Source organism: Cornus florida, unplaced genomic scaffold (assembly GCF_030987335.1).
Source record: "Cornus florida cultivar Cherokee Brave unplaced genomic scaffold, ASM3098733v1 CherokeeBrave_3.0.0_Hap2_Chr03, whole genome shotgun sequence".
Taxonomy (NCBI): domain Eukaryota; kingdom Viridiplantae; phylum Streptophyta; class Magnoliopsida; order Cornales; family Cornaceae; genus Cornus; species Cornus florida.
Window position 1 is genome coordinate 4336467 of NW_026775573.1, and position 27623 is coordinate 4364089.

Sequence of the window (27623 nt, forward strand, 5' to 3'; positions counted from 1 at the left end):
TTAAAAATCTTGGCTGCTTATCCAGTTATCGATATCCCATTCGTCCCTGGCTCCCTCCAATTGAGAACTAAAAACAATCTTCCAATGCTGTGTAAATATCCTTTTTACCTTCTCCAGAGGAGGTATTCCCACTTGAGCAGCCAGCCAGTCCATGTACTCAAACTGCCATCAAACCATAAAATCAAAGAAATTATATATATATATATATATGTTCATTGCTTCATGCATGTGTATATATAGGCATCAATGTCTATAATAAATTTTCTATACTTGTATTTATATAAAATGAAAAATGAATAGTACAAGAAGAATGACAACTGGGGAATGAAAACCTCATTTTTACGAAATTGATGGGTATGGTGCTTGGGGATCCTGGATTCCTCCTTATGCCGGTAAAATTGTTCAACTTCAGCCAGCATCTCCTCCTTGGAAGGCAGAGATAGTTTACCGGCTAAAACATGCGCTATCCACTTGGATTGTAACTCCATCATAGGAATTATAACGACCTATTTGTAAAATAAAATTCGAGTTATCATACTAAGAAATTAATACATTAATTGCAATGACACATATTTTTTTTCTCTGGTAAGGTAAGTGAGAATTAAGTTAATAACAACAATATCAAGAGATTCAAGAGTAACAACTGACCCTAAAAGGTATTCCAACATAGGAGAGCCAAGGACCAAGCTGGGGTGGGAAGACATGCTTGTAAAGTGGTCCTACTCGGTTGTCATCAATGGTCACAATTCCATTTGTGTTAAGAAATGGGAAATGGTAATTGTACCTATATACAAACATATATGAATCATGCATGTACAAGTTTATGTTCAAGAAAACACAAGAAAACAAAAAAACTAATTTAGAATCGATAAATACCCAATACAGTGAAAAATGACATCTGCTTTAACAGAATATCCGTCTTCAAAGGCTATTGTACCATCTTCAAAAACATAATTAATCTGTAACATGATTAAAATTCATTATGTTATATCTTGAAATGCTTTTATTGAGAAAAACAAGATACACATGATTTTGCAACATGATGTTATTGTAGATTTTTAAGTATTTGTTATCTGCGAAGTGTGTTCTATAAACATGATCCCGAATCCTCTGTTGTGGTACCTCGGTGTTGTAGCATTTTTCAACGCACTTACACCGATTTTCAACATATTTATTCTACATTTCAACGCACTTGCATGTGTTGAAAACAGATGTAAGTGCGTTGAAAAATGCTTAGGCGCTACAACAGAGGATCCACCGGGCACTATAAACATGGATAAGGATCCTCTCCAAGAAAGGAGAGGTCCTGCACACCGGTATGCATAGAAATGTAAGGAGTAAATACGATATAAAAATGTTTTATTTATATGGAGAGGATAAAACATATGTATGTACATATTAAATACATATACCTTTGAATGTTGCCATATGTTGTCATAACGGTCTAATTTTGAGATTTTAACATCTGGATGTCTTGAAGAAAGATGAACTTCTTTGGCAACTTTAGCAATATCTCTGGATATTTCAAACGCACTAGGCCCAGCTCCAACCATAACCACAATCTGCAAGATGGAATTGTTCAACAAGTAGTTAAATCAAGATATACTGTTCAATGACCAAATTGCCCTCCATATACCTTCATATTTTCTTTCCATGTCAAAACTAAAAAGTAATGTACTTATTTTGAGTTGGCAGTTACTTCCATTATTTCATAGTTGAAGGTAATTTAATTTTCCTAGAATATTCAAACCACAATGCATGGGAATAGCAGAGTAACATACCTGATTCCGAAATGGTTCAGAAACACGGTAATTGTGACCATGTACTTGCTTTCCTGACCATTTCTCAATGCCTGCATACATTTGAAAATCATATTCCCCAGATAACTTAAATTATTTATAAGCATTTTATACTAAATGGAAAATTTATCTATTCATACTAATATATTGAATATAAAAAATAAAAATGTCTCTCTTAGATTTCTCACCTTAATTTTCTATCTGCATTACTAACTAATACATCTTCAAATACCATCTCGGAGCTCAAACCACTTTTTCTTGACTCAATGACTCACTCTAGTTCCCTCGAGTCAACCCTTGAAACTCAGGCGACTTCATTGTTGTCCAATTCCTTTTTTGAAAGGAAAATGCTTTAAAAGTCCCAACACTCAAAACATCCCAACCTTGAAAATATGAAATGCTTTCACGTGGTGGAAAATGCTATTTAAGCATATCTTGCTTGCCGTACAAAGGCTCCTTAGCTATGAGATGCATTCACGCGTGCGGGACCCACGCCACGTATGAATGCATCTCATAGTTGAGAAGCCTTCCATCTCTGATTTCGGCCGAGAAGATCGGTTCACTTATGTTGATATACGTGCCACGACGTCTGCTTGAGTGGCACCATCTCTGAAAATAAGTACACCTGGCCAGTACTTATCTGGCGTGCTCTTAAAAGGACTAAGGGCTAGTTTGGTGTGGTGGAATGGAATAAAAGAAAGTGGAATGGAATGATTTTTTTTTTCCATTATCGTGTTTGGTGCCAATTTTAAAGTTGGAATTATCATTCCCCACTATTTTTGGAGAATGGTCATTGCATCAAAATCATTACACCTTTAAACAAAAGGAATAACTATTCCATTCCATTTCCACCTCCATTCTCATTCCATTCCAATTCATTCCACCACACCAAACTAGCCAATTATTTTTTTCAAGTTCTAGGGGTTTCAACTTCATTAAGATCTATCAAATGGGCAATTTCCATAACTTGAGCAGAATGTAATTCATCAGTTCGTTTGCAAGAAGCTCCGATGTTATTGATAATGAAGTTCAAGTTTGAAAAGAATTGATGGACAGCGATTACTTTTCTAAATGCGGCAACTAATGCTAGTTGTAGTCGGTGAGTTAAGCAATGCACATAATATGTATAAGGACAATCATTAAGAAATAATGCTTGCAAACCATTCCATTCACCACGCATATTGCTAGCACCATCATAACCTTGACCTTGGAGATTGTGAACATCAAGATTATAGTGAGAAAGAGCCACACAAAGTTCCTCTTTTAAATTCAATGAAGTTGTATCTTTGACATGCACAAGATCAAAGAAACATTCTTGTAAAAAACCATCCTTATCAACATATCTTAAAATGAGAGCCATTTGCTCTTTATTAGATTCATCACGAGCTTTATCAACAAGAATACAAAACTTGGCATCGCCGATATCTTCACGAATCTTATTTCTCACTTTTCCAGAAAGAATATGCAAAATCTCCTTTTGAATTTGTGGTGAGGTATATTTGGCATTTTTTGGAGCATTTTCAGGAACAATTTTAGCAACATCATCATTGTATGACGCAAAAGCCTTTACCATTTCAATGAAATTGCCTTGATTATTTGATTGAAGGGATTCATCATGCCTTCTAAAAGCACAAGCTTGATAAGTAAGCCATCGCACCACATCAATTGTGACCTTCAATCTCAATCGATTATTTGAAACTTGTTCGGAAGTTTGTCTAACCATCACTGTATCAATATGACAAGGTTGACTCATTAAGTCCTTACATGCTCTCTCAGCAATGTTATGAGCAGAACATAGACTTCCTCCCATATGATTTAAGAAAGCACACCTATTGCCATCATTAACTTTCTTCCAACTTCGAAATCCTTCATTAGAAAAAACATTGATTCCAGGATGCCCCGTTGGTTTCGCTCCAAAAAGAAAGCAAGGTAAGCAATATGCAGCATCCTTTGAAGGAGAATACTTTAACCAGGTAAGAAATAATTTAAACCAAGATGATTGAAATCGACGACGATGGTTTTCCGATCCAGAAAGCGGATATACTGAAAGCACAATTTGGTATGCTTTCGCTTTGATATAAGCTTGTCGAACTTCATCATGTTTGTCAACAGGATAATCCCATGTTTGACGATGTAATCCTCGATCACATTTTAAAAAGGTAGGATCAACTTTTGTATGTTCAACTCTTGGAGATTTTGGAGGATATTGGTTATCATGAACCGAAACATCAACATTAGAGGCGGAAGCCGCAGAAGGCGCATCATTTTTTTGAAAAAAAACGTCAATAGTTCTTTTTGACTTCACCATCGTATAACACTGTACCTAAAGAGGGTAATTCAAATATAAATTTTTAATACCTAGTGTTTTACATTGTAATTTAAACCATCGATCCTAAATTCCTAATAAGTATAATTGAGTAAAAATAATATTGCACCCTCATTGTATATATAGTTGGATGCTCAAGAATATGTTCCCCTACTAATATGCTTTAATGGCAGAAAAAAAAAAACATTATAATAAAATGATTCTTATATTATCTTATATGAAGATATTCTTTAATTTAATTTAATTTTATTTAATTTTATTTTTTTTTAACTATGCTAAACTCCTAAAGGTCAAAGTAACAAAATCCAAGATTAATTTTCAATGTAATCAAGTAGATGCAGCATAGTCAATCAAAGAAAAGATGATTCTTATATTATCTTATATGAAGATATTCTTCAATTTTTTTTATTTATTGTGCGAAACTCCTAAAGGTCAAAGTAACAAAATCTAAGATTAATTTTCAATGTATTCAAGTAGATGCAGCACAGTCAATCAAAGAAAAGAGAGAAACTGAATTTACCGAAATGAACATTTATTCCATGTGAACAGATCAAGAACATGAGCACCAAACTTTACTAAATCTTTTTTAAAAAAGAGGGCAAAAGATAGGTGAGAGTCGAGACCTTGAGTTGAGCTTCGGCAGCCTTGATCCTTTGAGATCTCTGAGCAGACTGAGCAGCTTCAGCCTTTAGTGGTTGCCTGGCCTTCTATTTCCTCTCACGAGCCTCCCTTGTATTTTTTTCCAACTTCTCTCTAGACTCTCGCATCTCTCGCTCTTCTCAACTCAAAAAAGAGGGCAAACTGATTGGTGCCCTAATGCTGGGGGCCAGTATACTAATTTATTATTATTATTATTATTATTTGTATATACTAATAAATTTTTTTTTTTGGGCCGGGGGGGGGGGGGGGGGGGGCAGGCCCTTGATGGCCCACCCCTCCCTCTGCCCTGCATCTCGGAGCTCAAACCACTTTTTCTTGACTCAATGACTCACTCTAGCTCCCTCGAGTCAACCCTTGAAACTCAAGCGACTTCATTGTTATCCAATTCCTTTTTTGAAAAGAAAATGGTTTAAAAGCCCAACACTCAAAACATCCCAACCTTGAAAATATGAAATGCTTTCACGTGGTGGAAAATGTTATTTAAGCATATCTTGCTTGCCGTACAAAGGCTCCTTAGCCATGAGATGCATTCACGCGTGTGGGACCTGTACACACAAATTTTGTAAGTCTGCAATAGGAACAAAATATGGAGCAAATAATATAATTTTATTAATTTGAGAAATTGAGGTACAATCCTCTGTAATATTCTTTACAAAAGAAAGAACTGATCCTCTGATTAAATCTCCTTTTTCTGTTGGTTGGTTGGATCCAAGGGCTGCACAGGCTTGATTTTGAATCACCGTGGAATTTGATTAAGAATGGCACGTCTTTGGCTGCGCTTATTGTTGAGCACCGTGGAATTTGATGAAAAACGGCACGATTTGATGTGCTTGGTGTTCTTCGCTTTTGGGTTTGAATATTGGAGATGAGAGTTTTTGTATTTCTCTTTGGAATTCTAAATTTCTGAATTTTGACTTTGTGTCCCTTTCTCCCTTCCTCCAAGCATCTATTTATAGGCTTCTTGGATACATAGGATGATGACACGTGTCCTTTCTAATAAGAAAATATCATAACTGGGCCGGGCCGGTTATATTATGATAATTATTCTTAAAAATAATTATTCCAAATATATTTTATTAGGAATAATAAAATATATTCTTTTTTTATTTAATCATCTGGACCGGGCTTAATTAAATAATTTAAGTGGATCAAACTTGGGCCAATTAGATAACTTAATTAAACATTAGGCCCATATTTAAAGAGTCCATTTATCCAAATCAAAGTCCACTAAAATTTTAGTGTCTACAAATTGCCCCCACTTCAAGTCCCGAGCTTAACAAGACTTGTCTCCTCTTTCAAGTGGGACTTGAAGTATCTAACTTTCCTTTCCTTTTTTTTTTTTTTTTTTTTTTTTTACCTTTCCAATCCCACTTTGGATTGGAATTTTACTTTCCAATTTATACAAATCCCTTGCCTATATATATCACCCAAGTTATAGGTTTGACATCAATTTCAATCAGCTCTGAAGGACTTGTAAGATTGTAACCTCTGAAGATTGTGTTGGATTGCGGCATCTGTTTGAACACATAGGTATGACTGTTTTTTTTTTTTTTTTTTTTTCCTCCTCCTCCTTCACGCTTCCTGGAAGATTTTTTTTTTTCCTCCTCTACGCTTCTTGAAGGAATTTTTTTTTTTCCCTCCTCCACGCTTCCTGGAAGAGATTTTTTTTTTCCCTCTCCTCCACGCTTCCTGGAAGAGATTATTTATTTATTTATTTATTTATTTTCTCTCTCTCTCCCACACTTGCTGGAGAGACAAAAAATTTTATTTTTATTTTTTATTTTTTTCATAGCAGAACTTGAAATCTTCCTTCTAGACAACACCGATCAAGCTTTATTATTCCATCATGGTGGTGTTCAAATATTTCGCAAAACAAACGATGACTATCTTAGAGAGCGAAAATAGCCAACGTGTCCAAGGAACGACATTAAGTGTATATGACTCACTTTTTGGTCGCAATGCTATTCAAGTGCCTGATCATGACAATAAACTTTGTTCATCTCATTGGACATGCATGGCCACATGCGAACTCACCAACGTTGGTCTTGATCAGATTAATGAAGAATTTATTGTCTCTAAAGCCTTGATACTAAATTCTTCACTTCATGAAAGAGTTGTTGAGGAAAACCAGTTTTCACTCTTAGGTCTTAATGTTCAGGTGAAGGAAATATCATGGAGTATTCCCTATAAACTTTTCGCTGAATTGCCATACACCGAACTATATTGGGAGTGATTAGAAGATGTCTTGGCGTGTTTCCATGACTTTCTATCAAAACAGCAACTATATGGTGCTCTATTCGCCTTTCTATTTTTCTATGATCGTTATGAAGATGTATTCAAAGCATTCCTTGAATGTTGGTGCCCAACCACTAATATTCTTCATTATTCTATTGGCGAACTGTCAATTTCTCTTCGAGATTTGTATATGCTAGGTGGTCTCCCTTATCAAGAAACAATTTATGATGAAGTTATTCCTTGCGCAGATGAACTCTCAAGAGCCGGCAACAACAAAAATTCTCTCCCCTTGAGTTGTCAACACCTATTTTTGGCCTTCCACAAACTTTCCAAGAAGTATAAAGGATTTCATAACGTAAAGATATCTGACTGGATTAATTTCTGGTTTAAAGGTGCATCAAGACATGTCAAACCTTCAAAGAGAACAACAAAAAATAAAGTTCATTGCCCTACGAGGACTCAAACCCATCCGGTGTGATCCCTCCTGTCCGGTCGATGTCCACCAAAGAGAAGAAGTATTTATTAACCTTGGTGTAGATGAAGCATCGAGAGACACCACTTATCTAGCTGTTTTTTTAGCATGTTGGCTCTGTAAATTTGCCTTGCCTGCACACCCTGGCAACATGATTTGTCCTGGGACTTTTAAGGTTGCGAGCATGTTAGCAGATGGCTACAATATTTGTCTTTCCATCCCAGTTTTGGCCAGTATTTATTGAGGCTTAAATGAGATTGTTTCCTCACCAGATCCTGTAAGCTGCTCTGTAATATTTCCTATACACTATGTATTTGGCTGGTTAAGTGAATATTTCAGAACTAATTTCACCGTTCCTAATATCAACTATTGGCCTAGAATGACATTATATGCAGGCGAAGGAGGAGCAAGATACTTTATTCAAATTATGTAAAGGAATAAACTTAACTCGTATGGCTAAAAGATCTTCAAAACAGCGACTTATTGTGGATAATGGTGAGATGATAAGGTTGACTCTGACACTCTAATCAGTCTTCGATCATGTTATTTGACATTGCATCAAAATGACTGTCTCATCATTGAGCCGTATAGTCCACATAGATTTAGCCAACAATTTGGGTACCACCAAGATATTCCTGGAAAATTAAAGAATGACTTTCGTAGTCGCACCTTAGAGGAGTTTTTAAAGCATTGGAAATCATCTGTTCATTATTCTTCTGGTTGTGATGCGTTGCTTCCCTCAACCTTCAGCCACTAGAAGTCCTCAGTTACCAAAGCATATGCCAAATGGTGGTTCAGCGTATATATTGATCCATTTACATAGGAAGAAACTACCTCAAAACAACCTAAACGCACGATTTCCCCACCAGAAAAACCAACTAAAATCAGGAAGGTTTTAATTAAGGGGCTGAAGTCAAACCTCTCATCAAAGCCAGTGCCAGGGTCACTCCCCAAATCTCGTAATACTTGTGGTGTTGTTGGGGGGTCTAATAGTCATCACCAAACAGCAAAAGATGTTTCACCATTAATCAATGACCGTCGCCATCGTCGGTCAGCAATGGATTCAGATGAGGATGTGAAAGCTTGCGATGAGGATCGTAACTGGAAGCATGTTACTGATAAGATAAGACTTGATCCAGTACAGGAATGTATTGCCACTTCTCTTGATCGATTTTTTACTAGGGTACCTAGCAGTTCACAACCTATACAGGTACTACATTTTTTTTTTTAACTGCGAATTACCATTATGTTTTTTTTTTTTTTTTTAAATAGTCACAAGGCAATGAGGGATTTCTCGGGGAAGATGTCGTCTTTGTTGCTAATCCAACATGTAGTGAAGAATCTATTTATGGAACGTCTGCCTTAGCGTTGGCCACTGCGATAGGAAAAGATGCAGACGTTTCACTACAAAGAAGCAGAGCTATTCAACAGTCGGATGTTTTGGGGATTGCTGAAGTGACTAGTCAAACTATGGAGGTGGTTGAAAATGTTAGTACAGATCATGTAGCTATTCCTTCTTTGCCTATAAGAGAACCGAGTCCATCCTTGCATCGTATTGCCCCTTCCGAAATGTCAATTTTCAATGCAGAAGAAATCGTTCTTGATGTTCATCGTCATGCCGCTTTATGCTTTATTGATTTCATAAAGAGTATTATACGGGATACTCCTACCGACAAAATATCGTCTCGAGCACCTAAACTTCAAACACTTTATGAAGGACTCGTAAAACTCCCTGGAGACCATTCAGCTTTGAAGAGGCGAATTGATTCGTATATGACTAATGTGGCTAATTATGTTACTACATCTTCTTCCTATGCTTGTATGATGACTTCAGACTCTCAATCCCAACGATTGGCTAATATTGATACACAGCTCACCAACGCTAGGTCTTTGGAGGATGATGGTGCTAAGCGTATACAATCACTTCGGTCTAGTTTGAGTGAAGCCGAAGTTAAAGAAGCCAGGTTAGTGAAGGAGTTGCAACAAGCTAGGGAAGAAACTTAGGGGCTTAAAGTCCTCATATCAACGACGGATGCACAGTTATCTCAGAAGAAGGAAGTTGTCACCAAACTTTGGGAAGATTGAAAATCAGTGGAAGAAGCTAATGTCATCTCTAATAATGATCTTGAAGTAGTGAAGCAACTAGAAGAGATATTACGGCAAGAACGTGAAGAAATCATAGCTATGGAATTTTAATATTGATCATCATCTTTCTTCTTCCTTTTTATTTTTTATTTTTTATTTTTTATTTTTACAAAATACCCAAAAGTTGTAACTTTGAATCTCAGCAATAAGACAACTTGATTTATTATCTCTATTTGTTTAACAAAGATATTGTCATTGTTTATTGGTTTTGCCGTTCATAGTTTATACTCTTGCGGGCCAAGAGTATGCGGAATTTTTTTTTTTAGGGGCCGTGCACAGTTTTAGCTCATGCGGGCTAAGAGTATAGTGCAATTTAAGCTCATACGATCAGAAGCATTGCCTTCATGGGTAATAGCGCTTCAGGAACTTGCCATTAATGGGCTCCACTCTTACTCCGTCTTTATCAATAATGAGATATGCGCCGTTAGTATAAACTTTATGAACAACATATGGTCCATCCCATTTGGATACAAATTTATTTCCCTTGCGATTCATGACAATTGGTCTACGAATATCTAATACTAAGTCTCGAACTCGAAATGACCGAGGTCGAACTTTCTTATTGAAGGCTTTAGAAAGTCGAGCTTGATAACACTCTAGCTATTGTTGGGCTTCTAATCTCTTCTCATCCAATGCTTCCAGTTTTTGAAGACGTAAGATGACATTTTCTTCACTTGTAAGACCTTCTTGTATGGCAATCCTTAACGAAGGGATCTGTTGTTCCAATGGAAGAACCGCTTCTACGCCATAGACCAGAGAATACAGAGTTGCTTGAGTAGGTGTACGATGCTTAGTGCGGTATGCCCACAATGCTTCTTCCATTCGCTCATGCCAATCTCTCTTTGTCTGGTTGACTACTTTCTTCAATAACTCATAAAGAGTTTTATTGAATGCTTCCGCGAGACCATTGGCAGGGGCATTGTACATGGAGGACTTACGTTGTTTGAAACCAAACTTCTCACAAAGGTCAGTTACCCAACTATTTTTGAAATTCGTCCCATTATCAGTGATAATGTATCGAGGGACACCATATCGATAGATAATGTTCGATTTGATGAAATCAACCACTGTTTCATTTTTCACATGTTTATAGGGTGTAGCTTCTGCCCATTTGGAAAAATAATCAGTGGCAGCCAAGATATACAAGTGGCCCTTTGAAGACTTGTCTAAAGGACCAACTACATCTAATCCGCATGCATCAAATGGCTATGACGTCACAGCATGGTGCAATGGTTCCGGTGGTTGGTGTATGAAGTTAACATAGAATTGACAGGCTTGACACCTTTTCGCATACTCCATGCAGTCCTTAACCATGGTGGGCCAATAATAACCCATTCTTTTGACACGAAAGTGAAGTTTTGGTCCAGACTGATGGGCTCCACAAATCCTAGAATGTGCTTCCTTCATTGCATGGGTCCTCATATGAACGCCTATACAACGTATCATTGTAATAGATAAATCGAGGTGCTCGTCTTCGTATTTCAGTCTTGTGGCATTGATCTTCGGGAAGCTTTCTATGTTCCAGATAATCAATGATAGAGAGTCTCCTGTCTTCTTCCTCTTGTGTCCAACAAGAAACCAAATTACTTTCTTCAAATTTATCTTCCAAGACTTGTGGCAAGACCCATCTTTGACATACAGGAACATCAACCAAGTCCTCAGCAGTTGACGCCAATGTTGTAGCTAAATTTGCCAAAGCATCAGCTATCCGATTTTCTTTCCTTGGAATGTGTTCTAGCATGACGCTATCAAATCGTTCCAACAAATAAGAGGCATAACGATGGCACGGCACTAGATCATCTTTCTTAACCTCATATTCTTAAAGAAGTTGGTTAATCACCAACTTAGAGTCTCCATATATTTCGAGATCTATGATCTTCATCTCATTTGCCATTTGAAGGCCAATAATCAAGGCTTGATATTCAGCTACATTATTTGAGCAGTTTTTAGCGAGTGCAAAAGAGTACGGAATAACATGTCTCTTTGGAGAGACAAACACTACTTTTGCTCCGGCCTCGTCTGCTCGTGCTGCCCCATCGAAAAACATTATCCATGGAGGAAGGATGTCCACAAGGAAGACTTCTTTATCAGGAAAATCTTTAGAAATTTCCCAATCGGCCGGAATAAGATGGTCAGCCAAGAAATCTACCAGGACTTGTCCTTTTACTGTTTTTCGTGGCACATAAACAATTTCAAATTCGTTGAACAAAATTGACCACCTCGCCAAGTGTCCGGAAAGGACCGGTTTAGACATGACATATTTGAGAGGATCAGCTCTTGCAATAAGATGTATCGTATGAGCCAAGAAATAATGCCTCAATTTCTTAGAGGCGAAGACAAGTGCGAGGCATGTTTTTTCAATTGGAGGATAATTTCACTCCATTGGGGTGAGTCTGCGACTTAAGTAATACAATATCTTTTCTTTATGTTCTTTATTATTCTGAGCAAGTAAGGCACCCAACGATTCTTCTTGCGCAGCAATGTAAAGTATGAGCGGCTTTCCAAGTACGGGTGCTCCCAATACCGGAGAATTGAGAAGGTACTTTTTGATACTATTAAAAGCATTTTGGCAAGATTGGTCCCAGATGAATGGGGCGTCTTTCTTCATGAGTTGGTTAAAAGGCTGACAACGGCCAGCCAAATTTGAGATGAACCTACGAATGAACGCAAGTTAACCTTGTAAACTTCGAAGCTCGTGTAAATTCTTTGGTGGCGGCATCTTTTAAATGGCCTCCACTTTATTAGGATCAATCTCAATACCATGATGACGTACAACGTATCCCAGGAATTTCCCTGAAATCACACCAAATGCACATTTAAGAGGATTCATCTTGAGTTGAAATTTTCGGAGGCGATTAAAAACTGTATGTAGATCTTGTAAATGATTCCTTCATTCTTTTATCTTAACCACCAAGTCATTAACATAACACTCAACAATCTTGTGGAGTATGTCGTCGAAGATCCTTTGCATGGCGCGCTGGTATGTTGCTCCAGCTTTTTTGAGTCCGAAGGGCATAACTTTGTAGCAATATATGCCTTTAGGAGTGCAAAAGACAGTTAGGTCCTTATCTTTCGGAGTCATTCTTAGCTGATTGTACCCAAAGTAACAATCCATGAACGAGAGAGCTTCATGCCCTGTGGTTGCATCTACAGTGAGTTCGGGGATGGGAAGAGGAAAATCATCTTTTGGGCATGCCTCATTTAAATCATGAAAATTCACACAAATTCGAATCTGTCCATTTTTCTTCTTCATTGGAACAATCCTCGAAATCCATGTTAAAATATTTGACCTCACGAATGAACTCTACTTCAATCAATTTGTTGAGTTCTTCCTCTATCCTCGGAACTAGCTCTGGACGGAAGAAACGTTGAGACTGCTTAATCGGACGTGTCCCATGTTTAATAGCAAGATTGTGCACTGCAATTTTAAGATCAAGACCGGGCATCTCTTTGTATGTTCAAGCAAAGACATCCTTGTACTCAGACGACAATTGAAAGTAATCATTTTCTTTTGAGGGGCTTAGGAATGCACTAATGAAAACTGGTCTGGGTTGATCATCAGTTCCTAAGTTGATTTCTTTGAGTTGATCAATGGTAACCTACCCCCCGTCTTCTAGTGTTGGTGGAGCTTTCTCGATGTCATCAGGTTGTTCAGAGTCAAGTTCCTCTTCAATAGTGATGTGGTATGAAGTAACACAAGATGATTCGCCAATGTCTTCTATTTTATCCACTTCTTTTGCTTGATTAGTGAATACAACGGTTCACCTTTTAGCTTTTAATGTAACATCATTGGTGACATCTACCTCTGTTTTACGTTTCATTCGCGAGGGCACTAGGCTCCGAACTTCACTATTGTTCACCACGTCGATGTTAGTTTTCTTTGACTTTCCACTCTTGCTGCTTCTTAGTGATGTATCATTAATAGTACCAATCCGATAAAATACTGTCTTTCGAGATTGAGGTTGTGGAGATTTTCTTCTTTGGTCATGAAAGCTCATTCTGTTAAAAACAGAGGTACGAGGCAAATTGTTGACATGAGAATTTGAAACATTTGACTTTTGGCTTGACAACCTGTTGAATACAGATATTCGATCACATAGAGCTCCTATACGATCGAAGACTGATTTTTGATGCATAGTCTGTTGGTCTTGTTCATCTACAACTTCTTCAAACCCAATGTAAAAAGTGTTTAACTTCTTATCCTTTTTTGTGATGTGAATTCGAAGTGGCCCAGAAGGTACGAAACCGATACCAGACTTAGGTGGAATGATCTTATGCCCTTGATCTTTCAACTTCTTCTGTGTCTCATTGAGGCCATGCATTTTCTCACCGGTGACCTCTAAATTCAGTTTTCTAAGGTTTGCAGGATTTGTAAAATCATACCCCGACTTAGCCATGAGTTGGTATGCTTTAGGATCGAATCCTTCATCACTCCTTTGTTTTGGAAGTGATCCATGATTGATCAGAGATTGAGAAGGCCGCATGAACCCTTTTAACGGAGGCTTAGAAGGCGAAGACTTTTGATCTTGGTGAGGGGAAGAGTTAACTCTCCTTTTAACTTTTGCACATCTTCTTTTTCTTTGGTTTGTGACATCTTCCATCTAAATTATTTGGTTTTAAGTATTTCAATGACAGGTGATTGCCCTTCTTGTCGTTGAGATTTTGGAACATACTTTAAAATAGGTTTCATCCGATGTGCTTTTATCAAGACCCTTCTCGTTTTAGCTACCTTTACAATGTCTGTCACTGAAACATCTAATGGATCACTTAACGCTTCTTTTGTTTTTGTAGATTGAACCTCTTGTGTAAATGGATGGCTTGGGATGGACACTTCCGAAGGTGTATCAGGATCGATATAGAACTTGGCATCGGCAAAATGAGATTTTGCTTCTGTAAATGGTTTATGGTCCGCCATAACTGTTTGTTCGCCATTCTTGTAGAATTTAAAGCACTGATGAAGAGTCGATGGAATGACACCATTACTATGTATCCAAGGCCTTCCTAACAACAAATTGTAGGACGTCTTTGCATCAATAACATGGAATAAGGTTTCAGCTTGGAGCTCGCCAATAATTAGTTTTGCTCGAATCATGCCAATAGCTCTCTGTCCTCCTTAGTTAAAACCTCGAATAATAAGACGGCTACGAGATAACTCGTCGACTGTGATGCCAAGATTTTTCATCATAAATTTTGGTATGAGATTCACCGCTGATCCACCATCAACAAGAATTCGAGTAACTCTTTGTTCCTTTATGTAACCGGAAACGAAAAGAGGACAATTGTGCGGCTTCGAACCCAATTGAAGATCTTCGTCAGTGAAAATAATTGGTGCATAACATGAATCCAGCGTACCTCCAACTACTTCATCATCATCGAACTTTTCAATGATGGCAACGTCTTTTGCATGATTCTCCACAGTCTGGGCTTCATCTTGATCCTTGTTATTCTCACCATCAGGGCTCGTTTTAGTTGAAACTATGTAAGCTGCCACAACTTCGTCATCTAGATATCCTTCTGGAAAGAACTCTTACAAAGTAATGGGCTTCTGGATCCTTTTGCTTATTGAGGCGTGTTTGGTTGACTGTGTCTTCTTGACCCATTTTCTGTTATGGCCAGACTGCTTATAGTGATATTGAGGTTTCTTCTTCCTTTGCCCCATGTCAGAATAACTAGTCTGAAAAATGTCAGCTCGTTGCTTCCGTGGTTTCTTTCTTATCACTAGAGTTCATCATTTTTCATCATCCTGAGGAAAAACCCTTCCAAAGGTTGAAACGTCAAGTGCACTCCCTTTGCCAAGAGAGATGGGGATTGGTTTCAATGAGCCAAACTGGATGGTTGTGCAATATATCTCAGAAGTTAAAGGTTAAGAACGAGCACTCTTCACAACAGAGGTTGTCACAGTAGCAGTAGTATGATTTGAAGTTACAATTTCGTCCGTGTCCAACAAGATTTTCCCTTATTTTGCCAGATTCATCACCACCTCTGTGATACCCCCTAATTTCGGAACACGGGTTGATCAAGTCCGCACACAAAATAAGAGGATATCAAAACAATTAAAGTATTTCAAACAAGCACAGAGTACAAAATGAAATAAAAAGAATAAATAATACGCTGATGAAAACTAATAAATAAAAATTTCCATTAATAACTTGTCAATGGTTACAACTCGGGAATCTGTAACTCAAGGACCCCTTAACCAAAATTCATTATCCATAAATTCATTAATAATTGTTGAAGTAATACTATCCTCCTTTGAAATAAAATAGAAAGAATAGATAAGTCCTCCACCTGCGGATCCTCAACTTTGAGACTTGAACTTCTAATAATCTGAAAAATAAATCGTGGGTTAAACCCTACGAGCAAGTTCACTCTACCAGACCTCTGAAAACTAATAAGTAGATTATCTTTGATCAAAACCAAACCTAATAAAGTTTTAAGTTTAATAAACAATGATACGCATATACATAAATAATTGTATACGGTATAACCTTCACATCCATTAATAGTTTCATTAATTTTTAAAATCATTAAATCATAATTAAAATATAATCATACCTAAACCAATTCAAAACTCGTTCTCTTTTGAAGAGAAACTCCTTAAACCTTAACTCCATTTTAAATAATTATTTAATCATTTAAATAATAAAATATAATTCAAAGAAAATTATATTTAATCCAAAATCCAATAATGAATTTAATTATTTAAACCATACAGCGAATACCTAGGCTTTGATAAATCATCCATGTCTCTTCTGATATTATTTTATTAATATATATAAAATAATATACTAACATGTAACTACTAGATTATTCTAATTTAAGAATATCTAATCCTAATCTAACTTATACCTACAATAACCATATATGTAATTTAAACACCTCATACCCATAGCCATTAACTTATGCTTTGACAAATAAACCATACCATTGTAAATATATTTATTTATACATTGACAACTCAACCATACCTCCTTAAGTATATATATTTGTACTTTGACAATTCAACCATTCCTCCATAAGTATATTTATTTATATATTGGCAATTCAACCATGCCTCCACAAGTATATATTTTATACATTGGCAATTCAACCATGCTTCCACAAGTATATATTTTATACATTTAAATTAGCAACTCATCCATACTTTCTATGTATGTATTTTATTTATACAAATACTTATGCACTATATTTACACCTATGACAACTCATCCATGCCTACAACCTAACTATGTATCAACTTTAAACTTAATAGTAAGCTAATTCATACGTAAACATCTCCTGCAGATTATAAGCATCTCGCAAATTTGCTAACCAGGCTCTCCAGATATATCAAATAAGAATAATAATAATAATCATCCTAATTGATATATATATATACATACACATATATTATATAATATATAAATATGTATAATACCATCCATAATAATCTTTAATTATTTAAATCATATATATACATATATATCAATATATATATATACACATCCCTCCATACTTATCCTAAACAATTAAACCATATATACACATATATAAATAATTATATATATATATATATACACACACACTTCCTTCCATAACAATATATTAATTTAATTATATTTACGTAATTTAAATGCTACTAAATATCGTCAGAAATAGTTTCCCATAAATACTCCATATCAGTTTAAATAATTTTCCAACATCATTTCACTAAAATGTAAATATCTCTTAGTATGATAGGAATCTGATAATGAAATTTGTACCATTGGAAAGAGCACGAAAAATCCTTGAATTTGAGCTCAAGAATGACCCAATTTCGATTTAAGATGACTAAGTTATGACCGTTTTAATTTTACGTCACAAACAGGCAAAACTAATTGGCTGAGCTCAAACGCTACTGTAAGCGCGCCCACACTGGATTAGCTCACTTGAGCTCACACAAATGCACCCAGACCAGATTAATTTTTTGTTGACCAAACCTAATCCATGATCCAGATTCACATGCGCACCATACTTCAATGCACCGCGATGCACTAGATCAATCCACTTATATTAAACTTTTTCAACAGCCTAGATTAGCATTCACACCATCATTCCATTTGCCATCCCACACTGGATTACAACCTTATTGTTGCGCCAACTATAGACGTCGCATCCAGTGTGAATATATGTATAAATAATATATATATATATATATAAATATATATATATTTTCAATAAATATATAAAAATAAATTCTAATAAATTACCAAAAATACCAGAAAAATATCAAAAAATTCCAGAAAATTTAAGAAAAATTCCAGAAATTTTAAAAACACTAATTAACCCCTCTTGGGTCCAGATCTAGCCTATCTGTTGATGTAAACAAAATATGCAACACATTTATACAACAATAAAAATCTAAAATTTTAAAAATAAAAATAATAATTCATATTTTAAATATTCCGTTCTAACCATCATTTAATCAATAAATTTAACTTTAGATTTTGATACTCAAGGTGAAATCCTTATGAGTTCTAAGAGGAAAGTTAGAGAGAACTTGCCTGAAGGTTTCGAAACGAAACCGACGCTTTAAGCCTTGATTTCCTCTTCCAAATCCAACATCCTCTTTTTCAGATCCGGCCTCCTCCTTGTTAGCCTTCTTTTCTTCTCTCTCTCTACCTCTCTTATTTTCTAACGTAGAAAACTTTTAACCCTAAAGCCTTATGTGTATATTTATACACCCATTAAAATCCAAATTCTATTCAAAGTAGGACTACTAAATAAAAGGAAACTAATAATCATTAACTAATATATATATCTAAACACACATATTATATAATATATATATATGCATATTACCTTCCATAATTAATTATTAATTAATTAAATCATATATACCTATATATATCCATAAATATATGTATCTATATATATATTCTTTCATAACACTTATTAATTAATTATATTTATATATAATTAAATATATATTTATAATTATACAAAATGATTATTTAAATAATCACAAAACCATGGGCTTTATTAATTAACCCAATAAGGCTTCATTCAAGCCCAAGACCATATCCTTTGGTCCAACTTTCCTTAAGCCCACTCCAATTAATTTAAATAAATAAAATAATTAAATAAACGCTTAAATTAAAACTAATTACATGAAGCAAATAAACAAAACAAGAAATTACAATCAAGTCACACCATACCAATAAAATCAACATATCAATAATTCAATCAATAATTAAATACACACATAACAATCATCATATTAATCACGAAGTATAATTTAATTAAAACAAGACAATTAGTTTAAGCACTCAACTAGATAAAAACAAATCATATAAAATAAAATTAATTAAACCCAATTAAATCAACTAAATCATTTAAAAAAATAAAATAAAAATAAAATTAATTAATCCCAATTAATAAATCTTTTAAAATATCGGGGTGTTACAACCTCCTTGAAGATAAAACACTTCTCAATTGGATGACTGACAATACGATGGTATTTGCAATATTTTGGATCGTTGACACGTCCCATCTCTTGAGGGCGTTTGCATTCAGAGAGTTCTATAACTTTACTTTCGAGTAAACATTCCAAGATGCCAGAGACATCAGAATCGGGGAAAGGGTATTCCTTCTTTTCTAACTCCTTTAGCGTAGGACGCTGTCTTTCCCCATTTTGAAACTGGCGAGACTTTTTATCATCCTTCTTATCATCTTTAATAGATATCTTGATTGGGGTGGTTGAGATAGCCATGGAATCTTTAGCAGCGGTCTTTGACAACTTATCGCTCTTCTTCCATTCTTTCTTATCCTTGCGTGGTTCTATGGCCACGGGACTTTTGCCTTCATGGGATTTCATACTGATCTCCATGTCATGGGCACGTGTTGCCAATTCTTCAAATGTGCGAGGTTTTATACCTTGCAGAATGTAAAGAAGGCCCCAATTCATTCCCTGCATACACATCTCCACAGCAGAGATTTATGACAATCGGTCCTTGCAGTCAAGACTGAGTGCTCTCCACCGATTAATGTAGTCGATTACAGGCTCATCCTTCCATTGCTTCGTGTTAGTCGACTCTATCATACTAACAGTACGACGAGTGTTATAGAACCTGTTCAAGAATTCTCGTTCCATTTGGTCCCAATTATCAATTGACTCTGACTTTCGGTCGGTGTACCACTTTAACGCATTTCCTTTAAGGGAGCGGACAAACTGTTTAACTGGTAAGTCCCCCTCTGTTCCGGCATCGTTACAAGTCTCGACAAAATGGGCAATGTGTTGCTTGGGGTTACCTTTTCCATCAAATTGCTGAATCTTTGGAGGTTGGTATCCTACATGCATCCTCATACTGTCGATTCTCCTCGTATAGGGCTTTGAGTACATGAGAATGCTCTGTGAGATGCCTCCATATTGGGCTTAGATTGTATTCGTTATCATATCTTGCAATTGTGCGATAGATAATGAAGAGACTGAAGAAACATGATTGGTTTGACTAATTGCCTGTTCTGTCACCGGCATCTGGTTTTGACTAGCCACCTGTTCTGTCACCGGCGTCTGTTTGGGGTCCTCCATGCGAGTACCTTGTGCGGTAGAATTAAGATTCTCCGTCGGCATTACTGTGGAAGATGTAGGATTCCCAGACAGTGGTGGTGTGAAAGTTGCACGATTCCCAGTTGGCGGTGCTGTGGAAGATGTAGGATTCCCAGATTATACTGGTGATTCACCGAAGGTCTGAAATTCCAATTTGTTCATCAGCGTAGTGATTTGTAAGTACTTCTCTTCAACAGTCTTTGTGAGGTTCTCAATGGCACGAGACATAGTTGCTAGTTGTTCCTCCACCGTGGCAGCTCCAGTCATCATAGCAGCGACCACATCTGAGTATGATAGGCCTTGAGAGTCAATGTTTCTTGAAGTGATTGAATACTCCGAAGTCTGACGTGGTGACTCTAGGGGTGAACCGACACTAAAGCGAGCATCATGGATGGAATGAGGTGAATCTGGTCGCGGAATCTCCTCTGGAACACGTCAGGGTTCTTGATATGTTGGGTTTTCACGTTTGCCAGCTTTGCAGGATTGGTTTTCACCAAGTCTTGCTGATGTTTGGATGAAGCCATCGCCTGGGACTTGCTACGTGTCACAGGGCCCGCCAAGGTACTTTCATCACTTGATTTGGCTTTCGTGCCGCTTTTCATGGTGGCTTTGGCGTCGACCTTTGTGGTAGCGATGTTCTTTTGGGCTTTCTTCTCTGTCGGAGTCTTAGGGGGAGCCATAGAATCTGATAGAAAAATAAACTTGATGGTAGGAGAAAAAGATGAGAGGCAAAGGATGTCCCACCGGGCGTGCCACAAATTTATACACACAAATTTTGTTAGTCTACAATAGAAACAAAATATGGAGCAAATAATATAATTTTATTAATTTGAGAAATTGAGGTACAATCCTCTGTAATATCCTTTACAAAAGAAAGAACTGATCATCTGATTAAATCTCCTTTTTTCTGTTGATTGGTTGGATCCAAGGGCTGCACAGGCTTGATCTTGAATCACCGTGTAATTTGATGAAGAATGTCACGTCTTTGGCTGCGCTTGTTGTTGATCACCGTGGAATTTGATGAAGAACGGCACGATTTGATGTGCTTAGTGTTCTTCGTTTTTGGGTTTGGATGTTAAAGATGAGAATTTCTGTATTTCTCTCTGGAATTCTAGATTTCTAATTCTGACTTTGTGTCCCATTCTCCCTTCCTCCAGGCCTATATTTATAGGCTTCTTGGATCCACAAGATGATGACACATGTCCTTTCTGATAAGGAAAATATCATAACTGGGCCGGGCCGGTTATATTATGATAATTATTCTTAAAAATAATTATTCTAAATATATTTTATTAGGAATAATAAAATATATTCTTTTTTTTATTTAACCATCTGGACCGAACTTAATTAAATAATTTAAGTGGATCAAACTTGGACCGATTAAATAACTTAATTAAACATTAGGCCCATATTTAAAGGGTCCATTTGTCCAAATCAAAGTCCACTAAAATTTAAGTGTCTACAGGACCCACATCACGTATGAATGCATCTCATAACTGAGAAGCCTTCCGTCTCTGATTTCGGCCGAGAAGATTGGTTCACTTATGTTGATATATGTGCTACCACGTCTGCTTGAGTGGCACCATCTATGAAAATAAGCACACCTGGCTAGTACTTATCTGGCGTGTTCCTAAAAGGACTAAGGGCTAGTTTGGCGTGGTGGAATGAAATAAAAGAAAGTAGAATGAAATGATTTTTTTTCCATTCTCGTGTTTGGTGCCAATTTTAAAGTTGGAATCATCATTCCCCATTATTATTGGAGAATGGTCATTCCATCAATATCGTTTCACTTTTAAACAAAAGGAATGACCATTCCATTCCATTTTCATCCATTCCCACCTCCATTCTCATTCCATTCCAATTCATTCCACCACACCAAACTAGCCCTAAGTATCCTCGAGCTACTCATCCTATAACTGAATTTACTGACCGAGGAAAGGGTCGCTACCCTTCATTTCTTATGGCGCGCCCCTCTCCAGTCGGATGGACCCCTCCTCCTTTCCTTTCTGAGGTTCCTTCCTGCAGGGGGAACCTCGAGCATTTCTTTTGGCCCTCGACTCGAGCCTCCTTTTTTATGGTGGGAATTTCGGGGCATAGAGCCAGGATAGAGCTTTGCGGGGCCAAGAAGGCGAAAACCCGAGGAAGGCTCTTTGCCTTATCTTCAGTTGCGGGAATCTGAGTATTAATGATTAGGTGACTGAGTTTCAAGGAATTGCCTCACCTTGAAGTCTACACAAGGGGGAGAGAATGTTTAATACCCAATAGTTGAGCTCGAGTAATATAGACCACATAATACATTCAATATATCTCACAGAATTACCATTGGATAAAGACTAAGCTACTCTCATTACCAAGGGTCCTTACCTAGGTAAAGCGACCATCGGATAAAAAGGGAGTTGGCTTTTATGGCCAAGGGTCCTTACCCAAATGAAAATAATATAAATAGGGCTTAAGTCTCACCATTTACAGAGGTTGAAAAATACATATGCACAACCATAACCATAGAGAATGGTCCTCTAGGGTTCGAGCTACCATAGGGTGTTAAACAAATCTGCCTTCTCTCTCCCAATCTCCTCTAGGGAGAATCCCTTGTGTTAGTTTGGAGCTCCACTCAACCTTTGATCTTAACATTCCCGACAGACGTGGAATGATCTCCTTACATCATCACGAACTATCATCAACAACTTATTATTTTTCATACAAATATGAAATTTTATTTTAGATCTAGTCGACTTGGCTGAAAAATAATTTTGCATCAGGGCTTGTGTCTATGTCCGTAAAGCCAATGTCTACACAATGGATGAAACGAGCGAGCGATGCGGCCACTAAAGTGAAGACATGATGAGATCCATCTGGCTAACTTTTAGAATTTAGTAGGTAAATTAATTGTCAAAAAAATTAATTAGGTAAATTCAATAAAGATCGAGATGATAAACAAGTTAGAAAAAGAAGTGTTATAATAATAAACACGAATAATGATATTTTAATTGATTTTTCAAGTCGTAGTATTTAGTCGAAGAAATTTTTGTCAATTTGATGCAGTGGATGAGATTCACACTTAGTCCCATCCCGAGCATCAATAGAGTCTACTAGTCTATGCTTTATAGGTAACAGTATTGATTGAGCTTCTTAATATCAAAAGTCATAAGGAATTTTGTTGAAATGACTTCATGAGGAACAAAAAAAAAAAAAAAACATCCAGGGAGTGCATTCCTTACATTTACAGATTATTTTTTTCTTAATAATAGTATACCTTATCCTTGACAATTATTGCAAACCTCTAACTAAAAGTATGAAGGTGAAGTGGCGAAACGCAATCACGATTATGGAAGTTGGTTGTGGCGGTGGTGGGAGTGGAAAGTGACAGTGGCAATGGCAAAACGCCAGTGGTGGAAAATCATTGTGGTGGAGGAACGAGGATCAAGAGAGAACATAAGACAATTTTGTCAATCTATCAAAAATAAATTGACAATTTAGTAAAATAACAAATTTCCCTTTTAAAAATTTTGACTTCCTAAAAAGATATTTTAAAAACAACATTTTCTTACTTTTCTAAATGGACTTCCTAACGATTCATGCTTTTCAAAAAGGGTAAATTACACCGACACTTCTTGAGGTTAGGTCATATTTCAGATAGATAAAAATTTTAGTTTTAACTTTCACTTACACCCCAACTTTCTTTTACACTTCTGATACATGTAAATTGACCATCTTACCCTCAATTGTTTAATACAAAATATCTGTAATCTTAAATGACAAAAAAGCCCCTATATAAATACATATCCCGTCCCCTGCTATTACAGCGACCGCTACACCTCCTGCATCGGCCACCACCGCCCCTTCATCGCTGCCGGCGCCGCTCTTGTCTGTTCTGCCATCTTCATCATCAGCTATTCTGCCGACCTGGGAAAGTGAAAATATATACTATATATATATATATATAATTATATAAAAAAAAGAAGATAGAGTAACAGACACACCTTCTTCCCTTTCCTTCCCTTACGACTGCAAAATCTTGAGGAGGATATAGAGAGACAGAGTTTTAGAGAGAGAAATACGAGTTTTAGAGATGGCAGCGGACGCACCGTGCTGTGGGACTATGTTCGCGCTGTTTGTGCTGATAATCATAGGACTTGTGATCTTCGCTGGTCTCATGGCTGGTCTCACTCTTGGCCTCATGTCTCTCGGCCTCGTCGACCTCGAAGTCCTCATCAAGTCAGGCCATCCCCAAGATCGCTTACATGCTTGTACACTCTCTCTCTCTATATATATACTTATATGCATATATATAATAAATCTACCCACTACACTACTATTGCTCTCAAATTTCTGATAATTATACAAGAATTATGCAATTTTGTTTCTCGGCAAATGGGGATTATGCTGTTTTCAATTTGGGTTTTGTATTATTTTTCATTAGATGCTAATATTGGTTGAGAATTTCAAATATTGTTGGTCGGTGATAAATTTAAGAGCTAGCTATAGCCCATTGAAGTAGCTATGATGTATTAGGAAATTTCGCAAACTTTTTGTGGACCATAATCTCCTTATTTTCACTCTCTGAGTTCGGAATCAATTCCGGCTCACACGGTTGTTGTATGAATTGGGTAATTAATATTCATGGGTTGGAAGTTGAATTCAACCAGACTAAGTGGGAAGAGAAATGTGTGTTTGTGTGTGTGGTGTTGTCTCAGTAGTTTTAATTGGCAAAGAGGCCCTTAATTGTGTTTAAAATTATCTATTTTTTGGCAGCTAAAATATTTCTGGTGGTAAAGAATCAACATCTTTTGCTATGCACATTCTTGATTGGCAACGCTTTAGCAATTGAGGTGTGTGGAATGCATTTAAATGATTAATGATTGTTGCTGTTCATGTTACTCTTATTTAATTAATTCTGATTTTTTTTTTTTTACTCTCTTTTCTTCGTGCCTGTAGTCTCTTCCCATATTCTTGGACAAGCTTGTGACTCCATGGACGGAATAGAGATAGAGTAACAGACACACCTTCGTTTCGAACTGCCGTCCATCATCACTAGACCCATTTCGCCACTGTGCACTCCATGCTCACCGGCGAAGACATTTCCGTAGCCCGCCGGTAAGTTTTTCAGGCTGCAAGATGGTTGTGACGATGGAGAGAGTTTGGACGGAGTGTTCCCACTGCCATTCCGTACCGTCGTCCATGTTGAGCTGCTCAATCCGTCGCCGTCAAGACTCAAAACCATGCCATCATCTTCACCATCGCCGGCCCATCAACCACCAGCCATCTCCATCGCTTCGAACCTGCCGTCCATCATCACCATAGACCCACTTCGCCGGCGTGCACTCCATGCTAACCTGTGAAGACAATTCTGCCGGTAAGTTTGCCGGACACGTTAACCGTCCACTCATGGTCATAGCCTCCTGTTCTCGCCGTTCCATGCCGCCTTGCAATCACGTCATCCATCATCACTAACGCCGGAACAAACCTACCCCAATTCGGCGATTGCCAGCAGCCACCCATCACCGCTCGCCTCTGCGGACAAACCCACCTCTTACTGGTGTATTCCTTGGCTGCTGTTCCTTAAATTTCAGCGTCATCAGTGCCGACATTTCTAGCTTCCCGCCGAGCAGCTCATTCCACCAATAAACTCTGCCAATAGGATTCAGTTAGTGTTTTGGGGACATTTTGGTCATTTCAGATGGGTCTGTTGGGATAGTTAAGTAATTTTTATATATGAAATAAAATAAGTACAAAATCAAAAGAGTTTTATAGCCATTTTACACCTAAAAGTAATTCTGACATTACTCAAAATGTCAATTTGGAGTGTAAGTGAAATATTAAATCACTTTTTCAAATATAACTGAAAATTGAAATCAAAATTTTCATATAGGTGTAAAATAACCTAACCTTAAAAGAGTTTGAGAAAAGGCCCTTTACACACTTGTAACCGAAGTATCACAACTTTTAAAACAAGGAATGACTTTTTAAGGTGTTTTGAGGTTTCAGTAAGTTCCCAAAATAGGGCCAATATCTATAGAGCCCATACCCAATTGGAAAAACGCATTTCAAAGTGGAGTAATTGTAGTAAAACTGGGCCTATTGACCCCCTTGGCTTATGTAAGATGATAAAGAAAACACAATTTTTTTGTATTTCTTGTAGACCAACGAGTTGAATTGGTAGGATATTTATCTTAATCTTGCTACAATTTAATATTATTATTATTATACAAATAAAGAAAAAATTATAATAACAAATCTTAAAAATTATCTCGGGTGAATAAAAACTCGTTCTTGGTGTCTCGAAAAATAAAAATTTAACCTTTGTGTCATATACATGCACCTGACCACCTAAAGAGAATAGTTGTAAGAGACAAATAAGATGGTAGAGTACCTGGAAGATTCGCTAACCGTGGTTCAGTGTTGTGGCCAATACACACTACTACTGCCTCGAACATATCCACTGAACTCAACCCATTCGTCCTCGACTCAACCACCCATTCATCATACCTTGACTCAACTCGGACGACTTCAGTATCAAACCGAATCAACTCAGTGAGTCCAAACTCCATCGCAAAATCATTCAAGAACCCCAGAACCTCCTCATGCCCCGGATAATTCCTGGGGTCCCCATTTTTCCTAGCAGTAAACGGAGAGTCCGAGAAACCCATTACGTGGCGAGGGAGATTGGTCCGGAGTGAATGCTACGCACTGCTGTGAATGATCTCTCTGTTCGGGTCGAGACCGAGTGGGTCGGACTCGACTCGAGGGTCGTAGACCCATGTTCCACCCAGTTGGCCTCCTTTTTCATAGACGACTATTTGGTGGCCTTCTCTTTGTAATTCACGGGCCGAGATCAGACGGGCAGTACCGGCTCCGATCACCGGCACTTTCACAGACCGTGCCATCTCTGTTACTCTCTGTCTATGTGTTTGTCTTTGTTTTTATAAAGTGGGTCGTTAGTTGTCTCTATATATACGCACAGACAAAGACAAACCATTTTCTAAAAAGTAGTAGTTTGGCGAACCTTTTTCCAAAAATAATAATTCAACCGTCTCAAATTAAATATTCATATTTTTATTTTTGTCTGTTTCAAAGTAAATATTTCATTTAAGAATTAAAATAATATATATATTTTTGATAACATAATTTATTTAATCTCCCTTACATTAAATTTATAAAAAATAAATTATCACATTATATAAACCTATTGTAAATATATTTGATAATTCAATTATTTACTATCAATATAATAAATAAAAAAATTAAGATTCACCATCTTAAAAAAAAATATTCACATAAATTACTTGTGATTCAATTCAATTAAAACAAGTGATCAGATTTTCTTTTTTTAAACTCCTTTGACCAATGGTATCAGATGAATATTGTCCATAAATTACTCATATATTTGGTGGTGTGGTGACTTTTACAAGTGTTGTAGTG

At 36.8% G+C, this 27623-nt stretch overlaps 1 pseudogene; it reads right to left on the reverse strand.

The window, feature by feature from the left end:
- On the reverse strand, positions 1–27088 carry LOC132300967 (flavin-containing monooxygenase FMO GS-OX-like 3; annotated as a pseudogene).
- Between the last annotated feature and the right edge of the window lie 535 nt (positions 27089–27623).